General features: G+C 46.2%; 1 protein-coding gene and 1 long non-coding RNA gene across 2 annotated transcripts in view; one reads left to right on the top strand and one right to left on the bottom strand.

Annotated features, from left to right (window-relative positions):
- Positions 1 to 11,521, bottom strand: part of LOC119965747 (cadherin-20-like) — a 185,027-nt gene extending 173,506 nt beyond the window's left edge. The window contains exon 1 of the mRNA XM_038796530.1: positions 11,307 to 11,521. The gene's annotated coding sequence lies outside the window, so the exon portion shown is untranslated. The remainder of the gene's footprint in view (positions 1 to 11,306) is intronic.
- Positions 501 to 25,464, top strand: LOC119965748. Its single transcript, XR_005460599.1, has 3 exons — positions 501 to 626; positions 2,388 to 2,516; positions 23,809 to 25,464. It is a non-coding gene; the product is annotated as an uncharacterized LOC119965748 (long non-coding RNA).
- Positions 25,465 to 27,746: the final 2,282 nt, after the last annotated feature.

Raw genomic sequence — 27,746 nt, 5'->3', positions numbered from 1 at the left:
TCCAGTCTTCTGAATTTGCAACTCAAGCAACATTGAGTGGAATGTGAATTTCCCCTGCATCCTCCTTCAGTTCTCTGACTGAAGGCAGGTCCTTGGCAGTTAGCTGCTGTCACAGCAAAATGCTGTGATGTTATTCTCGGGGGTAGGTCAAGGGGGCAGGCCCGGAGTCTACCCAGCTAAATGGGGATCGAACCCTGTGCTGTTGCCACAATCCTGACCCACATGCTGGCCGTCTAGCCAACTGAGCTCAATCGGGCCCCAACAGGAAAACAGATTTCTTTCCGCAAAGGACATTAGAGAACCAGGTGGATTTTTTACTACAATTGACAAAAAGGTTTCCTGGTCACCATTCCCCAGACTAGCTTGTCCATTCCAGTTTGTTAATTGCATTTAAATTCCGCCACCTGCCCTTCTGGGATCTGAACTGCTCCACATTACACAACATAACCTGGCTTTAGGATTACTAATCAAATGCCGAGCACCACTATGCCACTGACACCCCCGAAGCAGTCCTTCCGGCGACTTCCGAAGCATCGTTCCCAGAGCATGTTCCCGGTTGTGATCATCCAGAGTCCGGAAGGTCTGGACCTGATTCTTATTTTTCCATGTTATTTACAGTGAGAAGGGTGAGTAAATGGTTGAAGTTCATATCAAAACACTGGCTGCGTGCAGACTCCATGTGCAAAAACTGTAAGAATGTTTGCGAGGGAGGAGCAGTGAAATTAACTTCTGGATTTCAGCGCTTCACTGTAAATGTGTGGGTGCTAGAATCATGGACAGTTCCAGCACAGAATGAGGCCACTTGGCCCACCGTATCTGTGCTGCCTCTCTGCAACAGCAACTCAGTCAATGCCATGATGATCCCACCCTTTCCCCCAGAGCCCTGCAAACTCTCTTTTGAAAGTCATGATTGGACGTCCCTCTTCCACAATCCTTTCCAAACCTGCCACCCTTACCCCACAGAAGCACAAGGCAGCAGACGCACGGGAATGCCTGCATGTTTCCCTCCAAGTCACTCCCCGTCCTAACCTGGAACCGTTCCTTCAATGTCACTGGATTAAAATCCTGGAATTCCCTTCCTAACACGTGTACTTACATCACATTAGACTGCAGCGGTTCAAGAAGGCGATTCACCACCACCATCTGAAGGGCAATTAGGGATGGGCAATGAAAGATCATCGGCCTGAAACATTAGTTCTGTTTCCCTCCACACATCCTGCCCGACTTGCTCTACATTTCTTATTTCGATTTCCAGCATTTTGTAAATATATGCCAGTGACCTGTTCCCAATGGGTTAGTTCAATTGACTACTCAGCTGGTTTGTGATGCAGAGCGAGGCCAACAGCGTGGTTTCGATTCCCGTACCGGCTGAGGTTATTCATGAAGGTCCTGCCTTCTCAACCTTGCCCCTCGCCTGAGATGTGTTGACCCTCAGGATAAATCACCACCAGTCAGCTCTCTCAAAAGGGGAGAGCAGCCTACGGTCCTCGGGGACTATGGCGATGTTCATTCACACTTACACACCTCCTGCCAATTGCAAATGCAGTAAAATGGGTACATGGCCAAGGAAGAGAGGAGGCTGAAAGGGTTAAAAGCCACCTTTCTCCTTCCCTGCTATCTTATACGGGCTATAGCTGGCATAAATAAATCCATGTTCCTCCTGACTGCCTCCAGTTTGCCTTGGCATGTGAGCCCCACATCCCCATTCACCCACACATCGCACTCCTCCTCCACCCTAATCCCTCTAACCCCAATGAAGAATGGCACAGGGACATAAACAGAAATGGTCTCTGTGACGAGGGAGAGACGTGCTTCCTTGAACAAAGAGAAATCGGGTGAACTGGAGCACAGCCCAAGTTAAGCATTGCCATGAAATTTGTTTCACTTCATTTGACATCCCAATAGAAATGAACTCTCAGGCAGAATGCAAACACTATGCAAAGTCTCCGTCTCACCATACTGTACCAACGAGGCATAAATCACGATCAGAATTCCTACCTACCAATTGACAGTTGTTGCAATAGAGTAATCACTTAATTAATTACAACTTAATTAGTCAATACATCAAAGATGATTTTGTGATTCAATTACTGTAGCTATGGTAGCATTTTTGTGCTTAACAGGGCACCAATAAGTTTATTTTCATAAGTTCTTATGCTCAAGCCATAAGTAGATAATCTTTCAACAAATTGAAACAAAACAACCTTATAACTTATTGAATTAAAGATTAAGGGCCATTATGTAGTCAGTTGGTTCTGCCACCTTCGGCCAGGAAATAAAAAGCAGATTATTCTGAGCCTGACCACGTGTTCTTTACAATTATAAGCCATACCTATGTCAAAATAAATTGTTTGTGTCTTTTCTTTATTGTTATTTTACTACACAAGCAACAAGCAAGAATTCCAGCGGTCATAACAAAACCTTCCTTCAGTTGAGTGAGGTCAGCATTGATGTGACCAATTCTGAAGGAGAGACAATATGGGACTTTAACATCCGGTCTGGCTGCAAACTCACAGGTGGGAACAATTCCTTTAACAATAATAATTATCTTTATTAGTGTCACAAGTAGGCTGACATTAACACTCCGGCACCTGTTCGGGTACACTGAGGGAGAATTCAGAATGTCCAATTCACCCAACAAGCACGTCTTTCGGGACTTGTGAGAGGAAACCGGAGCACCCGGAGGAAACCCACGCAGACACGGGGAGAACATGCAGACTCCACACAGTCAAGCTGGGAATCGAACCCGGGATCGGGCACCGTGAAGCAACAGTGCTAACTACTATGCTAACGTGCCGCCCATAAATTGACCAGTGATACCTTTTTCAGCCAGCGCACATGGGGGAAGAGGATTGGAATGAGAATCATCTGTTGCTGCTCTAGATGTTTGCAAAGGCCAGCATTGATACATGTCCTCTCACTGGTGATACAGCAAAATAAACTGGCACACAAGACCATAGCACTAGGGACGCGGGTTCAATTCCAGCCTCGGGTGACTGTCTGTGCGGAGTTTGCACGTCCTTCCCGTGTCTGCGTGCGTTTCCTCCGGGTGCTCCGGTTTCCTCCCATTGTTCAAAGATGTGCAAGTGAGGTGGATTGGCCAGGCTAAATTGCCCCTTAGTGTCCAAAAATGTACAGGTTAGGTGGAGTTATGGGGGTAGGGTGGGGGAGTGGGCCGAGGTAGGATGCTCTTTCGGAGCGTCGGTGCAGACTCGATGGGTTGATTGGCCTCCTTCTCTGCTGTAGGGTGTATATGGATGTGATACGGACGCTGCATTTTGCAAATATTTACATAATGTTTGTTAACAGGTGTCACAGAATCACAGAATAATGCAGTGCACAAGAGGCCCTTCGAATCTGCACCAACGCTTGTAAAACACCTGACCTGCCTACCTAATCCCATTTGCCAGCACTTAGCCCATAGCCTTGAATGTTATGATGTGCCACCTGCTCATCCAGGTACCCTTTAAAGGATGTAAGAAAACCTACCTCTACCACCCTCTCAGGCAGTGCATTCCAGACCGTCACCACCCTCTGGGTAAAACAACCTTTCCTCAAACCCCCCTGTATATGCGGTAACTGTTCTTATTACCGCTGCCACTGAAATATTTCCAGGAAACGTGATGCACAGACAAGGTATAGCCCGAAGAAGAGCTGATTAGTTTCTGGCAAAGATGTGAATCTAGACCTGGATCTTGGAATTATTTTTTTTTAAGTATCTGTTAATATTGAGAGAATTGGCTTTTGCTTTTCAAATGTCGTGGGTGGTTTTATTTATCATGTTAGTTACTTTAGACTGTTGTGGACTGTCTCAGCATCTGCAGGTGAATTTGTCACAGCAGAGCAGAGTTTTCAGAACAGGTTGTTGGATGCAGATTGCCCTGAAGCCTCATCGTTTAGATAGAAGCACTTACTAGAAAGATTTATTTCTCAGCCTTGTGGTTACAAAGCATTGACCAGGCAGAGAAAAGCCTTAAATAAGTGCAATGTAATTGCAATAACATTGAGTTTTAAACCACCTGGCAGAGGTTTGCACTCTGCTGAATGCTTTCTTCGTGTGTCTTACTATTTGTGATGAATACATTTTTGGTTTTCAAAACTTATTGAATGGCACATTGTCTTTGAAGATGTAGGCAAAATTGGGTGCAAGCAATTAGGCGTAAGATTGTTTCCTGCAGATCCATCATTTCATGTGGTCACTCATTTAGATGACATTCAACTGTTCTTTTCTTTGCCCAGTGACTTTCTGATAGACAGCTGTTACACATGCATAAACACCGGGTAAGTGAAGAAAGACAGATTTCTTTAATAAGGAGTTTCATGGAATCATAGTAATTTTGCTGAAATGAGTCTTTCCAATTATAGTGCCTAATTATTCAATTATTCAATTATCCAAGTATCCAATTATTCTCCCAATAATTATCATACCATGTTGCCTTGTTCATTCTCAATGCACTTCCTTGTTCAAATACTCATCGAAGGGTTGGTTCTGCAAAGCCACTGATAGCCGGGGGTAATGCGATTTCTCCTTGGCAGTGTGTATGTGGCACACTGTGTCCAGTGGACACACTGCGCCCTCACTGGCATGTGGACAGGGGCCAGAAATTTGGTGCGTTTCCAGGTTATAGCGTTCGATTTACAAACATTTCTGTGGCCTCGGTAGAGAGGACGAAACTGAGATGGTCATGCTACCGCAGCTACCTTGCTTCAATAGAATAATCCCTCATTTTGGGGTGGGCCTCACCACAGCCTGCACGAAGAGGGTGATTGGGGAGTCCTGGGACATGTCGGAAAATGCCTTCTCAAGGTGGGCTTCTTAATCAGAGATTGCAGCACGATCGCACAGTGGTTAGCACAGTTGCTTCACAGCACCAGGGTCCCAGGTTCGATTCCCGGCTTGGGTCACTGTCTGTGCAGAGTCTGCACGTTCTCCTGGTGTCTGCGTGGGTTTCCTCCGGGTGCTCCGGTTTCCTTCCACAGTCCAAAGATGTGCAGGTTAGGTGGACTGGCCATACTAAATTGCCCGTAGTGTTCAAAAAGGTTAGGTGGGGTTATTGCGTTGTGGGGATAGGGTGGAAGCGTAGGTTTAGGTGGGTTGATCTTTCCGGTGCTGGGTTGATCTTTCCGGTGCGGACTCGATGGGCCGAATGGCCTCCTTCAGCACTGTAAATTCTATGTCAAAGTGTGTCTCTCATAAACACCATGTGTTTGGAACACACTTGAGCTGATTTTCCAGTCCCTCCTGCTCCAGGTGGATGGGAGTATGCACATCAATCCATGGGCATTATCCAAGAAGCGCTTTTAACGCTTGGAACCGACTTTTATGGAAGGAGAAGGAAAACTAAGAGGCACTTCACAGGGGCGAAATCAGACCCAGATTGACGTGAGCTGAATAAGGTACATGAGGACAGGCAGCCAAAATCTTCGCCACGGTAGCATAGTGGTTAGCATCAATGCTTCACAGCTCCAGGGTCCCAGGTTCGGTTCCCGGCTGGGTCACTGTCTGTGCGGAGTCTGCACGTCCTCCCCGTGTGTGCGTGGGTTTCCTCCGGGTGCTCCGGTTTCCTCCCACAGTCCAAAGATGTGCGGGTTAGGTGGATTGGCCATGCTAAATTGCCCGTAGTGTTCTAATAAGAAAGGTTAAGAGGGAGTTGTTGGGTTACGGGTATAGGGTGGATACGTGAGTTTGAGTAGGGTGATCATTGCTCGGCACAACATCGAGGGCCGAAGGGCCTGTTCTGTGCTGTACTGTTCTAAATCTAAAAGAAATAGGTCATGATGAGAATTTCAAAAGGAAGAGTGAGAGACGGTGCAATCTCGGTTTGCATTCGACTTGATGGAGTGAAGAGGAGAGGTGTACAGAAGAGAGGAGCACGCTTATTGTCGTTGCCTTTCTTCGAATTAGAAAACTGCCTCCTCGTTTACATGAAGGTGGCTGTATTGACTTAGCTGATGACCTCCTTCTGTGCAGCTTGTAACTGTGCTTTTATTGGAGATTGTGAATAGGAAGGCAGGTTTGTCAGACCTGCTGACCATTTCCAGCATTTTTTGTTTTTATTTCCAATTTCCCGCATCTGTAGTGTTTTCCTTTTAAGAAGAACACAGTGGTACTGCAGCAGCAAGGCAGACGAGGCTTCTTGTGGCTTCTTACTTGTACAAAAATAACTATCACCTGTTGTGAAAGAGAAAATGCTGGAAAATCTCAGCAAGTCTGGCAGCATCTGTAGGGAGAGAAAGAGCTAACGTTTCGAGTCTGATGACTCTTTGGTCATCGGACTCGAAACGTTAGCTCTTTTCTCTCCACAGAGGCTGCCAGACCTGCTGAGATTTTCCAGCATTTTCCCTTTCGTTTCAGATTCCAGCATCCGCAGTAATTTGCTTTTATCACCAGTTGTGAATCATTTGCAACTTTTCAAATGTTCACCACTCATCCCGAAACACCAATTTAAGGGCATTTTTCACAGGTGCATTTACAAAGGAGTTACACCTGCGCGTTTAAGAATTCTTAATCAAAGGTTTGGAACATTGAACATCTGGCAACCTGCTTCAGTGAGGGAGTTTTACGTAAATCAGCTGCAGATCGCTGGAATGATGAGCATTTTCTTTTAAAAAAAGAGAGGAACAAACCAGGTCAGTAACTGGCCTCGTGCCAAATCTCCGGTGAAACATCTGATTATTTACGGGCTGGAGATTTTAAACTGGTCCATCAACTGCCACAAAGGATGGAAACTAATGGAGGGATTCCCCAAATTGTGGCCTGGCCATTTTGTCCGTTATTCCTGGGCAATACCAACTTTTAAAGGGTTTGCAAACTTTCTGTATTAAAGCTATAATGTTCAATTTTTGGGGTGCAATCTAGGGTGCCATGTTGAGCGCTTGTTTCCCGGTGCTCACAGCGTTGAAGGGGAGTCCTCAGCGAGGAACACTCCTCCGAGACCATTCTTACTCCAGTTTCCTGCAACCATTCTTACTCCAGTTTCCTGCATTGAGGAACTCTGCTCGCCAGAACTCCTCAGTACAGGAGGAGATTGGGACACCAGTTTTAAATGACACCCTGATCTCTCGACCTCCCCAACGCGCCCCCCCCCCCCCCCCACTCCCCCAACTCACCTGTAAAGGGGTCTCTGGCCCTCCGCATCCCACCTCACATGGGCAGGGCGCCCCCCGGGACCCGTCCCTGGTGCAGGCACAATGTCAGCCTGGCACCTTTGCATTGCTAGCTGAGCACCCTGGCAGTACCACTTGGGCACTTTGACTATGCCAAGCTGACATTGCCAGAATGGCAGTTCCAAGGTGCCCAGGTGGCACCAACAGTGCCAAGGTGCCACCCTGCCTGGAAATCATCTCACCCCGGGGCCTCAGATCCCTTGGGAGATCCCCCTCAAGTGTTGTTCCGCCTGATTGCCCTGGGAACCAGTCCTGAATGGCGCTTGCCTAAGCTCTGAGGCAAAGGGGTTGTATCCCAATGCCTTGGGCAGATCAGGTGAGCTGCATATTAGAATGGGACTAGCTACTCACTCTAATATGCAGATTTGCCAAATATTGAACCCGCCATGTTTTGCACAATCCCGTTAGGTCTCGTGAAGGTAACTCCCAGAAGAGGCACCTCCCGGCATCTACCAGCAACGTCACACCTTCGGTCAGGCAGGACGCCACCAGTAGATCCCACCTTTAGTATCCAATCATCTCCGACAAGTCCAATGTACCTGGTTGCTCAATTATTCCTGCTGATCAGTCCAGGTGGTGGTTCAGAAACTGGGTTGCTTGATCCCTTGGCATCTGTCGCAGATGAGTGGAATAATGCAAAGTTTATTATTTTTTCTTTATTTTTTTCTTGGGATTTGGGTGTAGCTGTCAAGGCCAGCACTTGTTGCCCTTTCCTAATTGCCCTTGTACTTAGTGGCTAGCTGGACCATATGCAAGGGACAGTTAAACATCAACTTTATGTAGGTCAGACCAAATAAGGATGGCACACTTCCTTGATCCCTAAAAGGGTATCTGTGAAGCAGATGGGTTTTTATGGCAACCGATGATGGTTGTCATGGATACCATTGATGAGACTAGCTTCCATTCCAGATGTTATTCATTGAATTTAAATTCCATCGGTTGCCATGGTGAGGTTTGAACCCACAGCCCTGAACCTCTGGTGTCCCAGCCTAGTGACATTACCATGATGTCACCATCACACCTGCCCCCCCCCCAGTATAGAAAATGGACTTGTTGTGAGGTGGAAGTGGGCTGTAGCAAACATTACTCCAGGTATAAAAGCAAAATACTGCAGATACTGGAAATCTGAAATAAAATCATGAAGTGCTGGAAAATCTCACCAGGTCTGACAGCATCAGTGGAGAGAGAGAGACAGAGTTCCGAAGAAGAATCACATAAGGTGATCGGAGGTTATGGGGAGAAGGCAGGAGAATGTGGATGAGAAAATATCAGTCATGATTGAATGGCAGAGCAGACCCAATGGGCCGAATGGCCTAATTCTGCTCCGGTGTCTTATGGTCCCATTGGACTTGAAACATTGATTCTACCTTTCTCTCCAGGTTCTGCCGGATGAGCTGAGCTTTTCCAGAATCGCTTTTATGACATGAAGGCTGTTTGGGAGTAGAATAGACACCCATCCCATTGATACCTATAAGTTTATACTGTCCTTTTAAAAACACACTGCATGCATTTGATGTTATAAGTATTGGGTAGTATTGGAATTGATGGGACGGTATTGTAGCGGAGTAGTAGTGTCCTCACTTCTGCGTTCAAATTCTACTTCAGGAATTGATGGCCATAGAAGGTGAGTGAATAACGTGACCACACAGGTTGATTACCAACCTGTGAATCCCTCCAATAGGCCTGCTGGCAGGTGGTAAGAGAGGGAGAGTTCCCTCGTTAGTTATACTGAGGAAAGCAACAAACCACTGCTGTACTCAGCCAAGCATAATCGTGGACCAATCCAATGGAAGGCCATTGTAACCAACGTCCTCTTGGGGCATTGTACCTGAAGGAGGAGGATATATTATAATTAAGATAGGATGCCTCCGATTACTAATTTGATGAAAGGACATTGATTTGAAGCATTAGCTCTCTCACTCTCCATTGCTGCCTGACTGGCTGAGTATTTCTAGAATTATTCATTTTTTTTTCAGGCTCCCCACATCTGAAGGGATCGTTCAAACAAGACCAGGGTTTTGAACCTCTGGGTTAGGGGATGGTGTTGGTGAATGTGAACCATTGGGTAGGGTATGGGGTGTGGCAGGAGGAAGGGGAAAGAGTTGTTTTGCATGTACGTCTGCATACTGAAGCTTGAGTTAGCCATTGCAAAGGGGGAAGGCTACTATCTAAAGTCTTTCTGCCACGGTAAACTGCGTAAAACCCCTCAGGTTGCATGTTTGGCATGTAATGAATTGCAAATATTACCTATATTTGTAAACTGAATGGGTTTAGCATGTGATGAAATGGTAGCACAGTGTTTAGCACTGCTGCCTCACAGCTCCAGGGTGCCGGGTTCAATTCCGGCCTCGGGTCACTGTCTGTGTGGAGTTTGCATGTTGAAAATGAAAATGAAATGAAAATCGCTTATTGTCACGAGTAGGCTTCAACGAAGTTACTGTGAAAAGCCCCTAGTCGCCACATTCCGGCACCTGTCCGGGGATCGAACCATGCTGCTGGTCTGCCTTGGTCTGCTTTAAAAGCCAGCGATTTAGCCTGATGAGCTAAACCAGCCCCTATGTTCTCCCCGTGTCTGCGTGGGTTTCCTCCAGGGTCTCCGGTTTCCTCCTACAGTCCTAAAATGTGCAGGTTAGATGGATTGGCCATGATAAATTGCCCCTATTCTGTGATAAACAGATTTGAATTTGTACCTTATACAATGCAAACTTTGAATGGTTACTGAATGTACTTTTACAAATGTTACGAATAAAGTATTTTTTTTTGTCGGGGGTGGGGGGGGGGGGGGGGGGGTGGGTCAGCTGAGCTCTTTCCAAAAGTTCAAGGCACAGGATGGTAAGATGCAAGCACAGGGCTACGACTCAGAACATAGACCAGAGTCTCAACTCCTGGCGGTGTCTCTGATCCAACTGTGTGAGTTTCAGGTGAAATAAAACATGAGGCTGGCCGAACCCAGCATCAAACCCATCGCTGACTCTCCCATCACTCTCAGATTCTGTCAGAGGGTGAGAAATCAAACCGTGCCTCCTCCCCCACCCCCCCCCCCTGCTAAGAAATGAAATGACCGATAAATCTGCACAATTCCTTGTGCTCTCCCGGTCCCTTGTCACGTTAACATTTCACGAGCAAAAATAACCCACCAAAACACGGGATAAAAACCACACACTTGTCAAAATGTTTTTGTTTTAAATGCCTGTCGAGATTCTTGATCGTTGCAGGAGGTGAACCAATGATTCAACCAGAGAATAACTACATTATTCAAGAAACAAACTTAAATTACCTTCCAAGATTAGATAGTCAACAAAGGGACAGAGTGATTGAGCAGAATTTAAACTGCTGATTACCTCCATTAAATGCGATGTTTTGAATAGAGATGCCCCCCCCCCCCCCCCTCATTCAGAGTGATTTTTTTTCCCATTAGTGAGTTTTAAGACTCTCCTGAAATCCCAGTCGCGGTTATTTCACAAACTCCCCAGATATTCACAGCGCATCACTTGTGTGAGCTGGGGGCTGGGCCATACACACTCCCTACATCCCCCCCCCCCCCCCCCCCCAAATTGCCTGAATCATTCCAGTCAGCCATTCCAAACAGTGGAACCTTTATCCAGTCGAGAAATCCTTTGGCAGGGGTGGGGGGGGGGGGGGGGGAACTGTCATTCGCAAAGCAAAGCAAAATAAGAATAAAAATGACCCTTTTGGCGCCTGCTACTCGCCAGCTGCCTGGCTCTGTGTGTGTGTGTGCGCAGCCTCCCTGATACCTTTACAGGGCAGGATTACAGCTTCTGAAGCTTGCTACTGTTTCCTTAACGATTCTTCAGCGCCCTTGTTCTTCATTCCGTCTCGTTTGCTGCCCTAATTAATCCGAATTGGAGTTTCCCCCTCCCTCCAACACAGCCCAGGCAACAAGTCAGAGCACCCGCGGTACGTGACAAGCCATGGCAAGAGCTGGCATGAAGGGCTGGAGGCGACAGAGGGAAAGCCAAAAAGTGCTGCAAATCTGGACGGAGTGTCAATAAAACCCCAAGCAAACGTTTCCATTTCTCTGTCGCAGTAAAGGACGCGGAGGCAATGTTTGCTTCGCATTTGGGGACGAATGATGGTGTCACCAGCAAAAAAAGGAAAATGCTAAAACGCTCCATTACCTTAACTGTCACCTCCTCCTGCCAATTTTCACACCTCCAGCAAACACTCCAGCCTCCTGCCCGCTGAGGAATGGACAAGTTGTTTCCGAGGGATGGGATTTGGGAAGGTCTCTCTCTATCTGTCTCTCTCTCACTGGTTGAGCGATGCCTGGCAGCTGGGCAGAAGCACAAACTTTCTTATCCACCACCTCTCTCTCTCCCCCACCCCCTGGATCTTGCAGCTTCTACAACTGTCTCATTGCGCCTCCCCCCCCCCCCCCCCCCCAGTGTCAGGGGCACTTCACTCTCTAAACGCTGGAGTAAATTGAATTGGCCAATTGGTACCAGCAAGCGCACCAGCTCCCCCACCCCCCTCTCCCTCTCCCCAGGAGTTATCCGCACAGAATTGTAATGATCACACAGCTGGTCTGCCCGCGGTGTCGGCCCTCCACCTTCCCTTTCACTGGAGAAAGTCAGGGGGAGAATATTGATTGATATTTGGAGTGGGGCAGATCAGAGTGGGGAACTGAGTTTGCAGATCAGAGAGGGAAACGGGCTGTGAGCGAGCGAGCTCCGAGGAGACAAGTCCTTTAACCCTGTCAATCCTGCAGTTTGACAAAACCCAGATCACACCAATCGATCCAGTGCTGGTTTCAATTCATATTTCTCCTTAGTGCATAAAGCCAGCCGCTTGCTTTTCATCATTACACACTGACTCTGACTTAGTTGCAACGTGCTCCACAAGTAGGAGCTGAAATTAGATTTCCCAGCCCTCTCTAATGTATGCAGTTTATAACACTCCAGCTGTTTTATAATTAAATAACTTTAGAATTCAGTGAAGCTTTTTCGCTTTCATCAGCATTTTCCTTTAAGAGCACATTAATATTTCCAATTCTGCCAATTCCGTGATGTTTCATTCTTCGACAGACGGGCACTTTTTGAAAATGCCTTCCAAATGACCACATTGATCTGAGTATCTCCGAATCCTGCAATGCCACTTGTTTATTGGCTAAGTAGGGGATGAGTGTGCACCAATAGCTGGAGGTGCTGTGGGGGGGGGGGGGGGGGGGGGGAAGGGAGAACAATGACATATCTCGAGTCTCTTGTTCTTTGGCAGTCCCTCAGGATCAGGGGTGATTTGTTTCCACTCTGGTTGGCTGGATTCTGCGATGACTGGATTCAGGGCAGCGCGGTAGCACAAGTGGCTAGCACCGTGGCTGTGAAGCCAGGGTCCCAGGTTCGATTGGCTGGGACACTGTCACTGTGTGGAGTCGGCACGTTCTTCCCGTGTCTGCGTGGGTTTCCTCCGGGTGCTCCGGTTTCATCCCACAGTCCAAAGATGTGCGGGTTAGGTGGATTGGCCGTGCTAAATTGTCCTTAGTGACCAAAAAGGTTGGGGTGGGGGGGTTATTGGGCTACGGGAGTAGAGTGGAAGTGAGGGTTTAAGTGGGTCGGTGCAGACTCAATGGGCTGAATGCACTGTATGTTCTATGACTGCACGGTCTGCAGACTCTGCTGTCTACGGGACAGATGGGGCGGGATTCTCCGCTAGCCGGCGCCAAAATCAGGAAAAGTGATTGGGTGGAGAATCGGTTCCGACACTGAAATCGCCAAGTCGTATTACCCCAGCCCCTCGACAGCGGCGTCAATGCATTTCACTCCGCATGTGCAGTAAACACCGTTTGCATATCATTAGCGGGCCCGATCCCCGGCACTCTCTGGGTTTTCTGCGATTCTCCGCCTCCGATGGGCTGAGTTCCCGACGGCGTGGTTCACTTGTGCTTTTAAAAACCGGCGTCGTGACTGTTGAGGGAGAGAGAGGGGGTACGGAAAGTGTCCAACATGGCCATAGCTTGCTGACAGTTGTGCCACTGGCTGGGGGGGGGGGGGGGCTTCTACCAGGGCCAAGGGGAGTAGTGCGAGGTTGCCAGGGGGTGCGCGGGGTGCGTTGGGGTGGACGGGCAGGCAACACCACTTTTAACTTAGTGGGTCATTTAGGTGTCCCACCAGAGCACTTCCCTGTGTGCCCCCTGGCCCCAGCCAACCCATCAGCTGTGTGGGTGCACTCCAGCACATCCAGTGCCATCTTGTTGGCTGGGATGAGTGTGAGTGGGGAGTGTAATGTGTATGTGCGGCTGCAGCTTGTCAGCCTCCCGAGTGTCAGTCACGGACCCGGCGAGTCCCGCACCATTTCTCATTGGAATCGATGGTGTTCCACACGGCACCAGTGCTAGCCCCTCAACGGTAGCGGAATCGGCCCAGCTGCGGCACCAGTTTCTCTATCGTAAAAGTCCACGGATTCTACGTTGGCATCAACATTTAGTCTCAAAAATGGAGAAACCCGCCCATGGTGTTTGAAGGTTTGGGGTAATTTGGAAGTTTTGGAGGTTTCTGTGCTCCCTCCGAAGCCTCGACATTGCCTCTGCATATTCCCGACAAAAAACTCTCAATGTGCTCAGTGTCTTCCCGAATGAACCTTCTCCATTTTGGTCGGTGGTATTCCGGGGACTCCCATTAGTGGATGGGGATGTCTGACTATTCCAGGGATACCCTGAGGACATCCTTAAAGATGTACCGCTGTCCTCCAGGGAGTCTCTTGCAGTGACCGTGCTCCAAGTAGCGCAATTGCTTCAGGAGTCAGGCAGACGAGTGACATGTCCCACCCAGGGGAGCTCGTTTCGGATGATTAGCCTCTTGATGTTGGCAGGTTGGCTTGGACGAGTTCGCTGCTGTCCGACCAGCTCTCTAACCATCGGACTTGGAGGATCTTATAAGGCGTCAACTTGAACAACCTATGGTGGTGGCTCAAAGTACCAAGGCAGCATCGAGTATGACTATTGTATGATTGACAATCAAGGCAAGAGTGGCATGAGAAAAAAACTTCTTATCCCCAGTGACCAGTTAGGATCTGGAATGCCACTACCGGAACGGATGGCGGAGGCAGATTCCCGTGCGGCTTTCAAAGGAGAATGGGATAAGGATCTGAGGGAGGTGGGGGGAGAATTGTACGGCTCTTGGGAAAGGGCAGAATAGTGGGAATAAAAAGCTAAATTGCTTTGCAGAAAGCGGACATGTGCTCAATGGGCTGAATGGCCCTTTCTGTGCTGTAACCAGTCTATAATTCTATGACTACATAAATTGTGGTTGGTTCTCGAAGCGGACGAATGATCAACACTTATTGTTACATCTGCTGTCTAACAGTATAGTGCAAAATCATTAAGCATTTACCTGGATATATCCCAGCAAAATCCTTTTCAATGTGTCTTAAGCTTTATATACAATATTGGTTCTCTCTTAAAGCTGGCACAGCGCTTGGTAAATGAGCTCTTTAGAACAACTGTTCAAACTATCCTGGATCCATATCGAAAAATAGAAATGCTTATTTTGCCATTATTGGATATACATTGCTGACAATACGGCAATGGAAGTCCAGATATTGTAGCAGTACAGCAACACCAGCTCAAGGGATGGTTTCATGGTTAAACGCCAATCTATAAAAGTTGCTGTTCGCATTCCAACGCTTCACTGTTAGTTTTGGGAAACAACATCTCCCCGTCTGCATCACTGTTGCAGTCCAATCTTTTTTGCCCTCTCTTTATTTCTCCTTCTGTCCCTGACTTGATATTGATAGAGCGGCTCCAGGGGCTCAGCGGTTAGCACTGCTGCCTCACAGTGCCAGTGACCTGGGATCAATTCCGGCCTTGGGTGACTGCGCGGAGTTTGTACTTTCTCCCCGTGTCTGTGTAGGTTTCCTCCCATAGTCCAAAGATGTGCATTTGCTGGATTGGCCATGATGAATGCACGGGATTATGAGGTTAGGGCAAGGGGAGTGGATCTAGGTAGGATGCTCCTTCGGAGGGTCGGTGCAGACCCGATGGGCCAAATGGCCTCCTTCTGCCCTCTAATGACTCCATAGATTCACCCACTCTAATTAAAACTTTCCTTTCAGTCCTCATGTTGTTTATTTCACAATCTGTCATTCTGATTAAGGAGATCCACTGCAAGCTCCCCTGTTCGCCCACACCCCGAGTTCATCTTGCTGTGGTGTTATCTGCTTGCACTTCCAGTGACTTGCCATGCAAAAAGTTGCAGAAACTTAAATGCATGAGATTGAGTCTAACTAGATGTTATGCTGCAGCAAATGGTGGGTCATTATCATTTTATTACCGCAATCTGTTTACTCAGCCTTTCGTTTGTAAATCAGGATAACGACACAAAGTGCTCAATCTGGTTCATGTGATTCCATGAAACAGACCCAGGGGGGTGAATGTCTCCAGAGATTTTCCCACTCATCTGTCATAACTTTGATGGAAAAATCACAGAAACTGTGGAACAAATACAGCAACAGCTTGCATTTATATAGCACCTTGGACGGATTGAAATGTCCCAAGCTGGTCTTCAGGATCATATCAAACAGAAGTTGATGCAGCCACACGAAGCAATATCAGGACAGATGACCAAAGGCTTGGTTAAAGAGGTAGGTTTTCAGCAATGTGTCAGAGGAGGAGAGCAGATAGAGGTGGAAAGGTTCAGGGAGGGAATTTGTGGCCTAGAAAGTTGACGATTTCTGTCATAAACGGCTGGCACAAAGTGACCAAACTGGTCTCATCCCAGTGATGTTCATGCATGAGAATTCAAACTGACAATGCTTTAAGAGTGATTTGTCTAGAAACCCTTTTCACAATCAAACTCTTGCATTCTTCTTGTGTCTGATGTCTTGCAGCATTGCCAATCTCAGGCCAAGCTGGCAGTCCAAGTATGTCGTTTGGTGGACAGCCATTAATCTTGTGGCACATTCCCGTAGGCCACCTTCATTCACAACATGGTGAACAATGTGGAGGGGGCGGCGGCGAGGGGTGGGGGGAGGGGGGGGAGGTGATGTCCTTGCATGGAGAGTGGATATAGACCATTATTTCTGAGGTTCTACTGCTGTGTCAATGACCAGATCTTTGTTGGGCAACATCGGTGTCAGCCCACAGGTTGCGCCATTTGTCCAAATCCGCATTGGTCAAAGCATTTGCCGAGCTCCAGAACAATTTGCAAAACTTGCCGCACAAATTCGGGAGGTTCACATCACCAATTAAATGTGGAAGCTGTGTCCCATAGTTAAAGTGTGATTATCTGCAAGAACTGCCAACAATGGTGTTCATTTTCTTGTTCTCTGAGAGACACACGTTCATGACGAATTCAGTGCCTCCAAGCTCCACATCCTCGCATTCAAGATAACTGCTGCAGTGCACCACATGAAGAATGGCATTGCAACTTACTTATGACACAATCGAACTGCCTTTTCCATCTTTAGTGAATCATCTTCTTGTATTGAGGTATAGATAGAAAGAAAGACTTGTAACTTTCGCAACCATAGGACATCCTAAAGCATTTTACAATTAACTATTTCTTGCCTTGTAGTCACGGAGGGCGGCACGGTAACACAGTGGTTAGCACGGTTGCTTCACAGCGCCAGGGCCTCGGGTTCGATTCCCACTTGGGTGACTGTGCAGAGTCTGCACGTATTCCCCGTGTCTGCGTGGGTTTCCTCCGGGTGCTCCGGTTTCCTACCACAAGTCCCGAAAGACGTGCTTGTTAGGTGAATTGTGTAGTGACATGTATATATGAAGATATATAAAGGGTTAATGACTACATCATAGTGTAAGACAACCACTAGATAGCAGCACGAGATTCATGTGTGTGTCTATTTATATATATATATATATATGGAGTCAAAGGAGTTTGGGTCTCTTCGAACCAGGAGTGACCAGACAGCAGAGTGTTAGTGAGATATAGTATAGTTAGCACGTGTAGTTAAATATAGTTAATACTTATTCTGAATTACTTTATCACCAGTTATAGTTATGTAAGAGTGAACAAACTCAACTCAACATTATTTAATTTGTTATTCAATTAACCCTATTTGCTTTAAGTTGAATATTGGTGTTTTTTTTTGGAATCTAACCATCAGACCATTCTGGAAGTGAAAAGCAAAGATTAATGGCATAGTACCAACAAGCAATATAACAAATTGGACATTCTGAATTCTCCTTCTGTGTACCTGAACAGGCGCCGGAGTGTGGCGACGAGAGGATTTTCACATTAACTTAATTGCAGTGTTAATGTAAGCCTACTTGTGACAATATTAAAGATAACCTTTATTATAAGGAAACGTAGCACCCAATTGTGCACAGCAAGCTCCCACAGATAGCAATAAGATAATGATCAGATAATCTGCTTTCACAATGTTCATTGAGGGATAAATGTTGGCCAGGACATGAGGGATGACTCCCTGCTCTTTTTCAAAATAGTGTTGTGGGATCTTTCACTTCCCGAGAGAATAGATGGGATCTCAGTCTAATGTTTCATCCAAGCGATTGCACTCCCTCCGACAGCGTCGCACTTCCTCAGTGTTGCATTTAGGCTGGAGTGGGATTTGTATCCAAAACTTCGGGAACAACTTTGCGTTTTGTTTTTGGTACTTTAGAATTAATTCATTAATCTTTCTCCATCCAAGTATTTTTTAATTTAAATGACACACGTTGATTTATTTATTAGGGATCTGGCAGTGAAGCCAAAAGGGAAAGACTTGAATTAGCAAACATCTAAAATAATGAGCCTGGGTTAATGACTGCATCTCCACTGATAGTTAATTCAACTCTCTCACACATTGTCAAGCTCAGTAATTCCTCACAGCAGGTTCCGAGATGATGTCACCAGTGCTCGCTGTGTATCTTTCCATAAATATTTGTGCTCATTAGGATGAGGGGGCAAGGGGACAGTGAAAAGCAACTTTCCTTTTTTTCCCCATTTTTTGACGAAGGTGTCCGGAGGAAATAATCCCCAGGCTGTGCAGCACACAGCCAGATAGAGAATAAACTTCCTATCACGCTTCCCCAGCTGTGCACTTTAATGCCAGCTCGACTGCGCCATTGTGACATTCCTGTTTCCTACACCAGCTGCATTGCCCTGTCGAGCTCAGTGAAGTCGCTAATTTAAAATCAATTTGTTTCAAGTTGTGGACAGTTCTGTTCAATGAGCTTGCATCCACTAGATCTGGGTTGAGACAATTCAAGCCTGTTTCATATTCGAGATTTACAGCCTGTGAATTTACAGGAGGATACTTCCATTCCATCAGCACAGATCATGTATCCGCCCAGGCTCCTGTGTGCAAGGTGCTGATTCGTTGTTTGATTCAGTACTCTAATTGACTAAAGAGGCACGGTCCTTGTGGGGAAACATAGAACATAGAACAGTACAGCACAGAACAGGCCCTTCGGCCCTCAATGTTGTGCCGAGCCATGATCACCCTACTCAAACCCACGTATCCACCCTATACCCGTAACCCAACAACCCCCCCCATAACCTTACTTTTATTAGGACACTACGGGCAATTTAGCATGGCCAATCCACCAAACCCGCACATCTTTGGACTGTGGGAGGAAACCGGAACACCCGGAGGAAACCCACGCACACAGGGGGAGGACGTGCAGACTCCACACAGACAGTGACCCAGCTGGGAATCGAACCTGGGACCCTGGAGCTGTGAAGCATTTATGCTAACCACCATGCTACCATGCTGCCCTTGTGAGGGCAACCCTTTGAAGAAAACCTTCATTTTCTTTCAAACAGCAGCCAGCGAAACCGTCATTTACATGGCTATTGCCTTTAATGTAGAAAAATAAATGTCTGAACACACTACACATAGAACAGAACTTTAAAAATCTTAGTGAGCCAAAAAGAAGGAGATATAGGAAAGCTGGAAGGTCTGGTCAAAGAAGTACACTTGAAGGAGGCTGAGGAGCAGTATAGTTCAAAAGGGGTTTTCAAAGTCACATGGCTCAGCTAGCTAATTTTATTTTTGCGTTCATGGGAAGAGAGCACCACAGGCTGTGCCAGCATTTATTGCCTATCCCTAATTGCCCTTCAGGGGCAGTTAAGAGTCAACCACATTGCTGTGGGTCTGGAGTCACACGTATGCCAGACCGGGTAAGGACTGCAGATTTCCTTTCCTAAAGGACATTAGAGAACCAGATGTTTTTTTAAGACAATAATTTCACTGTCATCATTAGACTTTTAATTCCCAATTTTGTTTGAATTCAAATGTCACTATTTGCAGTGGTACCGTTCTAATTCAAAATGTCACTGGCTGAATAAATAGCTGCTGCTAAGCCATGAATCTCACCGATGTTACAGAGGAGCCAATGAACTAAGTACCTCTTTCATTCTTGTAGCCATATTCTAATATGTCTGGTCCACTTCAGCTCCTGGTCACCTAGGATTGGATTGGATTGGATTTGTTTATTGCCACGTGTACCGAGGTACAGTGAAAAGTTTTTTCTGCGAGCAGCTCAACAGATCATTAAGTACATGAAATGAAAAGGAAATAAAAGAAAATACACAATAGGGCAACTCAAGGTACACAATGTAACTACATAAGCACCGGCATCGGGTGAAGCATTCAGGGGTGTAGTGTTAATGAGGCCAGTCCATAAGAGGGTCGTTTAGGAGTCTGGTAACAGCGGGGAAGAAGCTGTTTTTGAGTCTGTTTGTGCGTGTTCTCAGACTTTTGTATCTCCTGCCCGATGGAAGTTGGACCAGTAAGTAAGCCAGGTGGGAGGGATCTTTGATTATGCTGCCCGCTTTCCCCAGGCAGCGGGAGGTAGATGGAGTCAATGGATAGGAGGCAGGTTTGTGTGATGGGCTGGGCTGTGTTCACGACTCTCTGAAGTTTCTTGCGGTCTTGGGCCGAGCAGTTGCCATACCAGACTGTGATGCAGCCAGATAGGATGCGTTATATGGTGCATGTGCAGCATCATATTGTTTGTGACACTAGCTGACAACTCCAAAGTGTTATCTGCGGCTCAGTGGGTAACATGCTTAGCTGAATGATTGAGGGCTCAAGTCTTCCTACTTGGGCTCAAACACAAAAATTAAGGACGATACGTCCGGTGCAGCACTGAAGGAGAGCTACACTGTTGGAGGTGCTGCCTTTCAAATGAGATGTTAAACCTTTCTGAGGTGGAATTAAATGTATTTGGAAGCAGAGGGGTGGAGGTATCCCCGATGTCCAGGGCAATGCTTATCCCTCAACCCTCATAATGAAAAACTGATGATCGGCTTATTACCTCATTGCTGTTTGTGGCCTTGGATAGGTGTCACACCTCCACCAGCTTCTGCGTTCCCAGTGGTGCTGCTGAGTACTGAAGAACTGCTGGATTCTGAATGGTCCATGATCTCAGAGGAGGCCCCATCGCTGAGCCTATCAGGTGTCTGTGAGTCACATGATGGAGCCGGTCTTCTCAAAAAGAGGCAATGCTGTTGTCCTGCCAGCTCTTCAGCTGGCAGCTGAGATGCCCGTTCCTATCATAAGACTCTGCCCATAGAGTGTACCAGTAAATAAGGTCAGAGTAGGGAAAATGGATTTAAGCTGACAGAGGGGAGATTTAGATTTCCAAAGATAAAAATTGCGGCAATAGAAATGTATATTGATGCTGATAGAGCTGGGTGGAACAGGATGGCACAGAGAGTTTAACTGTAATATTGCATCAGAGACTGACATCCATGCATGGAATAATAGTTACAAAAATAAAATTGAAGTCACTTCCTCTGAATGCATGGTGCATCCGTAATGAGATTTATGGGCTATTGATGAAAGAGGAGACATGTTGTTGAAGCTTTCCTTTTGCACTCATCAGGACAATTCACAAAAATGCCAAATGTTAAGGGAACAACAATTTATACTGCATGAGAAGAGAGTGCTGATTGTTTAGCAAGTGGACTCTGATAGGTAGAGGTGTTGCCATGGAGAATGTACCAGTTAGCTGATAGCTGGCAGGTGACTGCAAAGCTTTGTTTAAATTCAAACCAGGCAGGCTGACTACCTTTGGTCAAGGCATGGACCTGTAGAATGAACCAGAGAATGACTGCCGCCTCTTTTGTTTAGTTGTAAAAGGCCACAATGTGTGTGTACATGTTCTTTGTGTCTGCAAAGGCTCTCTTCTTTCTAGTCAGAAAGAACATGTAGATTGCATCTTTGTCAACTGAACAAAATGTGTCTATTTTCAGCGATACTCAAATTCTGCACCGTCAAGTGGCAATTGATGAATTAGCGGCACAAATAGAGTGAAATGGTTTGGATCTAATCACCATTACAGCTATATGGTTACAAGGTGACCAAGACTGGGAAATAAATATTCCAGGGTACACACCATTAAAAAAAATATAGAGAGAATGGTCGTTGAATGCATAGGCAAAAAACATTAGTGGGTGTCATATATAGACCCCCAAACTGCAGAGGTGATGTTGGGAAATGGCATTGAACATGAAATTAGAGATGCACGTAATAAGGGAATATGGGTGATTTTAATCTTCGCATAGATTGGGCAAATCAAAGTAGCCACAATGCAGTAGAGGAGGAATTCCTGGATGGTTTTCTTGACCAATATGTGGAGGAAACAGATGAATTCCTTACACTGTCTTTGGAATGCTCGCCCCCACAACGGTAACAAGCCTCAAAGCCATGTGACTGCTGGTCACCATTCTTTTCTGCCTCCGCTGCTCCCTCGCTTCGGGAAACTCAGGCGGGCATCGCTCCCCGCCATAACTGGTTCACCTTGCTTCGAAGCAGAGACAGGAGAAATTATCATGGTGAATGATGAAATGACAGAGACATTGAGCAAGTATTTGAGTCTGTCTTCACAGTAGAAAGCACAAGTTCTATACCAGAAATCGAAGATTAGCTCGGTGGCGAAAAGAGTGAGGATATTCAGGTAATTAATATCAGCAGGGAAAGAATACTGTAGAAACTGAATTCCAACAAATGCACAGACTTGATGGTCTACATTCTTGGCTTCTAAAAGAGATGCTGCAGTGGTATTGAATGTGTCGGCCATGGTTTTTCCAAATGCCCTAGTTTCTGAACAGTCCCAGCAGACTGGAGGTTACTAAGTGTAATGCTGGTAATGAAGAAAGGCAGGAGAGAGAAAATGAGGAACTACAAGTGAGCTAGCCTGACATCAGCCATCAGGAAAGTTCTGGAACCTATTATGAAGGAAGTCTTAACGATACACTTGGAAAAACATCGTTTTTAAAAAAGAAAATATTTTTTCATGGGATGAGGGTGCCGCTGGCTGGGTCAGCATTTATTGTCCATCCTTAATTGCCCTTGAGAAGTTGGTGGTGAGCTGCCTCCTTAAACCTCTGCAGTGCACGTGGTGCAGGTCCACTCGCAGTGCTGTGAGGGAGGGAGTTGCAGGATTTTGACTGAGCGACAGCGAAGGAATGGCCGATGTAGTGCAATCTGTGCGATCTCCATATGGTAGAGGTTTCTGATGTGATTGTAGAGACACAGAGGGCGGGATTCTCCATCGGCGGGATCCTCCGCTTTGCTGGCAGGGCACTCACGCCCGCAGATTTCCCGACATTGTGGGGATGCCCACAATGGGAAACCCCATTGGCCGGCTGCTGGGGCGGAGAATCCTGCTGCCGGGCGGGGGCGTGCGCAACTAAAAATTGGTGAAATGGGATGGACGATCCTGGCCAGGATGTTCAACTCCTATCTCCCTCTCTTCTGTAGCAATGGGAGTGTCAGTCCATTTGTTATAACCACATTAAATTGACCAATACTAATGTTTGCTCTTTAGTTTTTAACAAAACTAGTTTTTATAAAAAAAACCTTAAAATCCATGATGGGTCTATCTCCGTGTGTGGATCAAACCCCGCCTTGTCTTATTTCCATCAAATGTGGTCTTACAAAACAATGAAAAATGTTCTGATATTCTGGTATCAGAATGATATTGCAAAAAATGGTAACCTTAATGAGTGTTGACACAATGCAGAAATGGAAGCGTTGGATAATTATTTCTCCGCGTTTGTTTATTAGTTATAGCCAAGTGAGACAGACATCTTGCTTCGAATGAATGATGATCAATAGAGCAGTAATGAAGCTTCCGTGGAAAAAAAATAGGTTAGGGTAGTATTGTTACCCAACTTGATTGTGAAATGCTATGGAGTCTGAAGGTCAGAGAACAATGGCTGGACAGGGCACTAACTTAATGTGGTTAATTTTAGGGACCCACTCATTGGCAGCAGCTCTTACCCATCTAAATGTGATCTTTTATTGAAGTAATTTTTAGACCTTCTTGCCCGGGATCCATTTTTACCTAACGGCCACCCCTCAGGTTCCACGCCAACCGACCTTCGTGACCCACCATTTTCACTTCACTTTAATGTGACCACGTTTGGTCCTCACCATCACATCTGCTTTCCCATCCAATGTTGCGTTTCTACTAAGGACTTCAGCTGATGATTTAAGATCTCGCTGCAATCTTTGAAAAAAATCAAGACGTTTGTCCTCGAACTCGTCATGCTTGGTCTTCAAATGTCATTGAGGATTTGAGGGTTTTAATCTTTCATTTGCCAGTACTTCCCTGCATATAACACACATGGGCTTTGCATCATGATTTGCTGTGGCACAATTAATAAACCCACACCTCAAGTAATCATCTTTATGTTGCTTTGTTCCTGTTCTCAGCTTCTTCTTCATGGGTTGTTCACCAGAGGCCCTGGAGTTCACACCGGCACTGCTGGCAGCTGCAAAATGGAGGAATCTCTCTCACGCCCAGAGAACATGATGTCAAATTACGGGGCGCGTGACCTTCTCTCTGCCGTCACTTCTGGAGAGAAGACTCCATGGTATTCAAAAAGAATCTGTTCCTGGGACTGCGCACTCATGTCAGGAGGAAGCGGTCTGCCTCGCTGGGCTACTGGCCTGCGCACTGCTGAGAGAGCACGCATGCGCGCGGTGGCCAGCGTTCTGAAAGCCGGTCACAGCCAACATTTAAAAAAAACGGTTGCGGTGGTTGGGCACTTCACCTCACGATCGGGAAAGCCGCGACCAATGGCCCCGCAATCCTCTCGACAACTACCCGCGACCCACACGCCAGTTTGGACCCTGAGTTTGAAAATTAGTGTTTTGTTCCAGACTGATTCCTTTAAGGGACACTCATTAGGCAACTCGCTATCATCGAGAAGGACAAGAGCAGCAGATACCTGGGAACCTCACTACCTGGAGGTTCTCACCACCCCGACCTGGAAATATATCATTGTCGCTTTACTGTCAAAATCCTGGAACTCCCTCCCTAACAGCACAGTGGGTGTACCAACACCTCAGGGATTGTAGCAGTTCAAGAGGGCAGCTCACCACCACCTTCTGAAGGGCAGCCAGGCATGAACAATAAATGCTGACCTAACCAGCGATGCCCACATCCCATAAATGAATATTAAAAAATACTCAAGACACAGGATTACGGGTCAAAAGTTGTACAGCACAAACTGTCTAAACTGAATCAGGATCTGGATTGAAAAATTAAAGCACGAGCCTTCCTTTGTTATTGGAATTTCGGCTGTGTACAACCAATATAGCAGTAGCCCAAATGTGCACGCAGATCTAGAGCATTGTCTGCTCTGATACATTTATTTTTATTTGTTCTTGAGATGTGAATGTTGTTGGCAAGGCTGGAATTATTGCCGATCCTCAATTGCCCTTGAGCAAGTGGTGGTGACTCACGTTCCTGAGCTGCTGCAATGCCGGTACACCTGATGGCGACTCTTTTATTCCCTGTGCCTGAAACTGAGTGACGTTTGCGGAGGAACAGTCAAGCGACACCCACGTCACTGTGGATCTGTAGTCACGCGTATCGGCCAGGTCTGGTCAGGGTGGCAGACTTCCTACCCTGAAGGGCATCAGTTGGACAACAATCCAATAATTTATTGATCATTATTAATGATATTCCAGATTTATTAATTAATTGAATTAATTACTCATGTATTTATTGATAGACTGGCCAGAGGGCATCTGTCCTCACTAACAGGAAAAATGTCACTGTACATCAGGACTTTGGGATTCCTCCAAATTACACAAGCAACTCTCCAGGGTGGTAAAGTTACTCCGCAATGTGACCACGTTGTTGCAAAGACATCTGGGCCACAGCCTGGGATAGAGGCAGACTGCGCTCAACCTGAGTGCTGTATTTGATTCTGAGCTAAGCCTCTGACCCTTTATCCTGTCCAGCACCAAGACTGTTGTCATGTGAGAGTACCTTTAAGAAATGGATGTTTAAGCAATGTACCTTTAAGAAATGAAGCAGCTCATATTACTGAAGTGATGTCAGAGTGTGGGTGGAGCTGGGTTTTTTAGCTCAGCCATTTTGCAGTGTTTAGGTTTCAGTTTGAGGGAGAGCAGCTGAAAAGTGCCTGGCTGGTTTGCTGTGAGCTGCTTGAAAGGAAAAGCCAGTTTTGAGGAAAAGCGCTTGGGTATGTCTGTGTTTGCAGTGAGCTGGATCTGCTGTGATCTCTGCCATGAAAGACTATCTGTGAATCATTTGGGTGATTTAAACCCATAATAGTAATGTCTTTAACCTGATGTGTTTCTGTTTAAAGGTGTTAAGTCTTTTGGAAGTTTGAAGGAACATTTTGAGGGATTATTTAGTATTGTACTATTTTCGGGGTTACCTTTGAAGTAAGGGGTGGTAAATTATCCAATGTTTATTTAAAAAAGTTAAGTTGAATTCATGGAATAAACATTGTTTTGTGTTTAGAAACCCACGTGTCCATAATTGTAATGCCACACCTGGAGACCAAGCCGTGTGCTTCAAAAGCAACAATACATTAAAGGGAGAGGTTGGTTGAACTCCATGATACATTTTGGGGTTCTGAAAACACGGCTCCCATAACACTGTTAACTCCTGCCTCAGCAACAGTGCCCATCTCTGCCTCCAGCTCAGGCCATTTGCTGCTGCTGCTGCCTCTCACCTTGAGTATTCCAATGCTCTCCAGGTCGAGCGTTACACCTTCCACCTTCTGCTAGCGGATGCAAACTCTGCCGACCACATCATATCATGCACTAAATCCTATTCACCCCTCATCCCTCTCCTTATTCACCAACTCTCGTCCTGGCTGCAGCAATTTCTCAGATTTTAAATTCACAGCCTTGACCTACTCAAAATTCTGCAAGGCTACAACCCCTCCCCCCTTTGTTTGTAACCTTTTCCACCAATATGACCCTCTGAGATATCGACACTCTTCTACGTCCAGCCTCTCAATCTATCCCCAATTTTAATTGCTTCATGGCCAGTAGCCATGTGGTGTTCTTTGTGTTGCTAAATTCAGGATGGTTGGCGTAGTGTTCACAAAGACCAAAAAATAGCTTTAACTTGAACAAAGCTATAAATTTATTAACACTACTAATTTGGATTCAACACGTACTCCTAAATAATATACAGTTGACAATTACCATATAATCTACACTCACCTACAACTAATCTCTATACTATTATAAACTATGATCTGCTCTCACTCACACTAACTTTCCTTCAGTCTGTACTCCAACTAACTCCTTCACTTCTCTCCCCCACAAGGCTTAGCATCAATGTCTTACATACCTGAAACTCTAGTTCCATCTAGTGGCTGATCCAGACATTTCATTAACCCTTGCAATTCTTACATTTATGATAATACCACAGCCACGTTTTCAGCTGCCTGAGCCCTTATCGCTGGAATTCCCTCCCTAAACCTTTCCGCCTCTGGCCCTTTCCTCATTTAAGACGGCTACCTACCTTTTTAAGAATGCTTTTGGCATGTGTCCTAATATCACTTTATGCGGCTTAGTGTCAAATTTTGTTTGCACTCCTGTAGCGCCTTTTGGAGTCTATGTCAAAGAAGCTATATAAATACAGCTTGTTGTTGCAGCATTTGTACTTTCTTAGTACAATTGATGACTCCCTATGTATCGATGAAAGGTGGCTATGGGACAAACTTTGGCCAGATTAGAGTCAGCGTGTTTTTCGTGGATGGGATATAACTGGGAAATCCTCTGACACCGGCTAATTGCTTCCAAACCTGTGATGAAAGGGTAGCCAGTTGTGTTGTGGTTTTGGAATTTGAATAGTTAGAGTGGAAGTGATGCAGGATGTGAGTGGGGATGTTTTGATATCCGTGCTTGGGTTCATGATGTGCTTTTGTGAAATTCTGCACTGAGGGTGATTCTCATATAAAATGCACTCCATGGTGAACAAGGCAAACCTCCTCAACTGTTTGCAAACACCGAGGAACGTTCTTGGCTTTGTTAGTCGCCTGGGCCGTAAATTTGATCCACTGCCAACACTGTCAGGTGCACATTTGCCACAGGGCAAAGAATGTCTGAGTTGGGAGCTGAATGGGAAAAAAAAAACACAAGGTGGCTGAATTAATAACTGTTTAGCAGATAAATACAACATCCCGAGGAGCGTCCACTCAAGGGTGGGATTACTGTCTTTAGAGGTCAGAGTTCAAGCTTCACCCAATGGGCTGACCCTCTTTTATTTTTCTACGTCATGTTCCCATTCGGGGTGATGAGCAGATCCAAGTGGTTTAACAATGTGAGAAATAGGGAGCATGACCCTTTGACCCCTCAAACCTGCCCCGCATTCAACA

This window comes from Scyliorhinus canicula, chromosome 5 (assembly GCF_902713615.1).
Source record: "Scyliorhinus canicula chromosome 5, sScyCan1.1, whole genome shotgun sequence".
NCBI classification, from domain to species: domain Eukaryota; kingdom Metazoa; phylum Chordata; class Chondrichthyes; order Carcharhiniformes; family Scyliorhinidae; genus Scyliorhinus; species Scyliorhinus canicula.
Note: the sequence above shows the minus strand (reverse complement) of the source record. Positions and strands in the feature narration are given on the sequence as shown.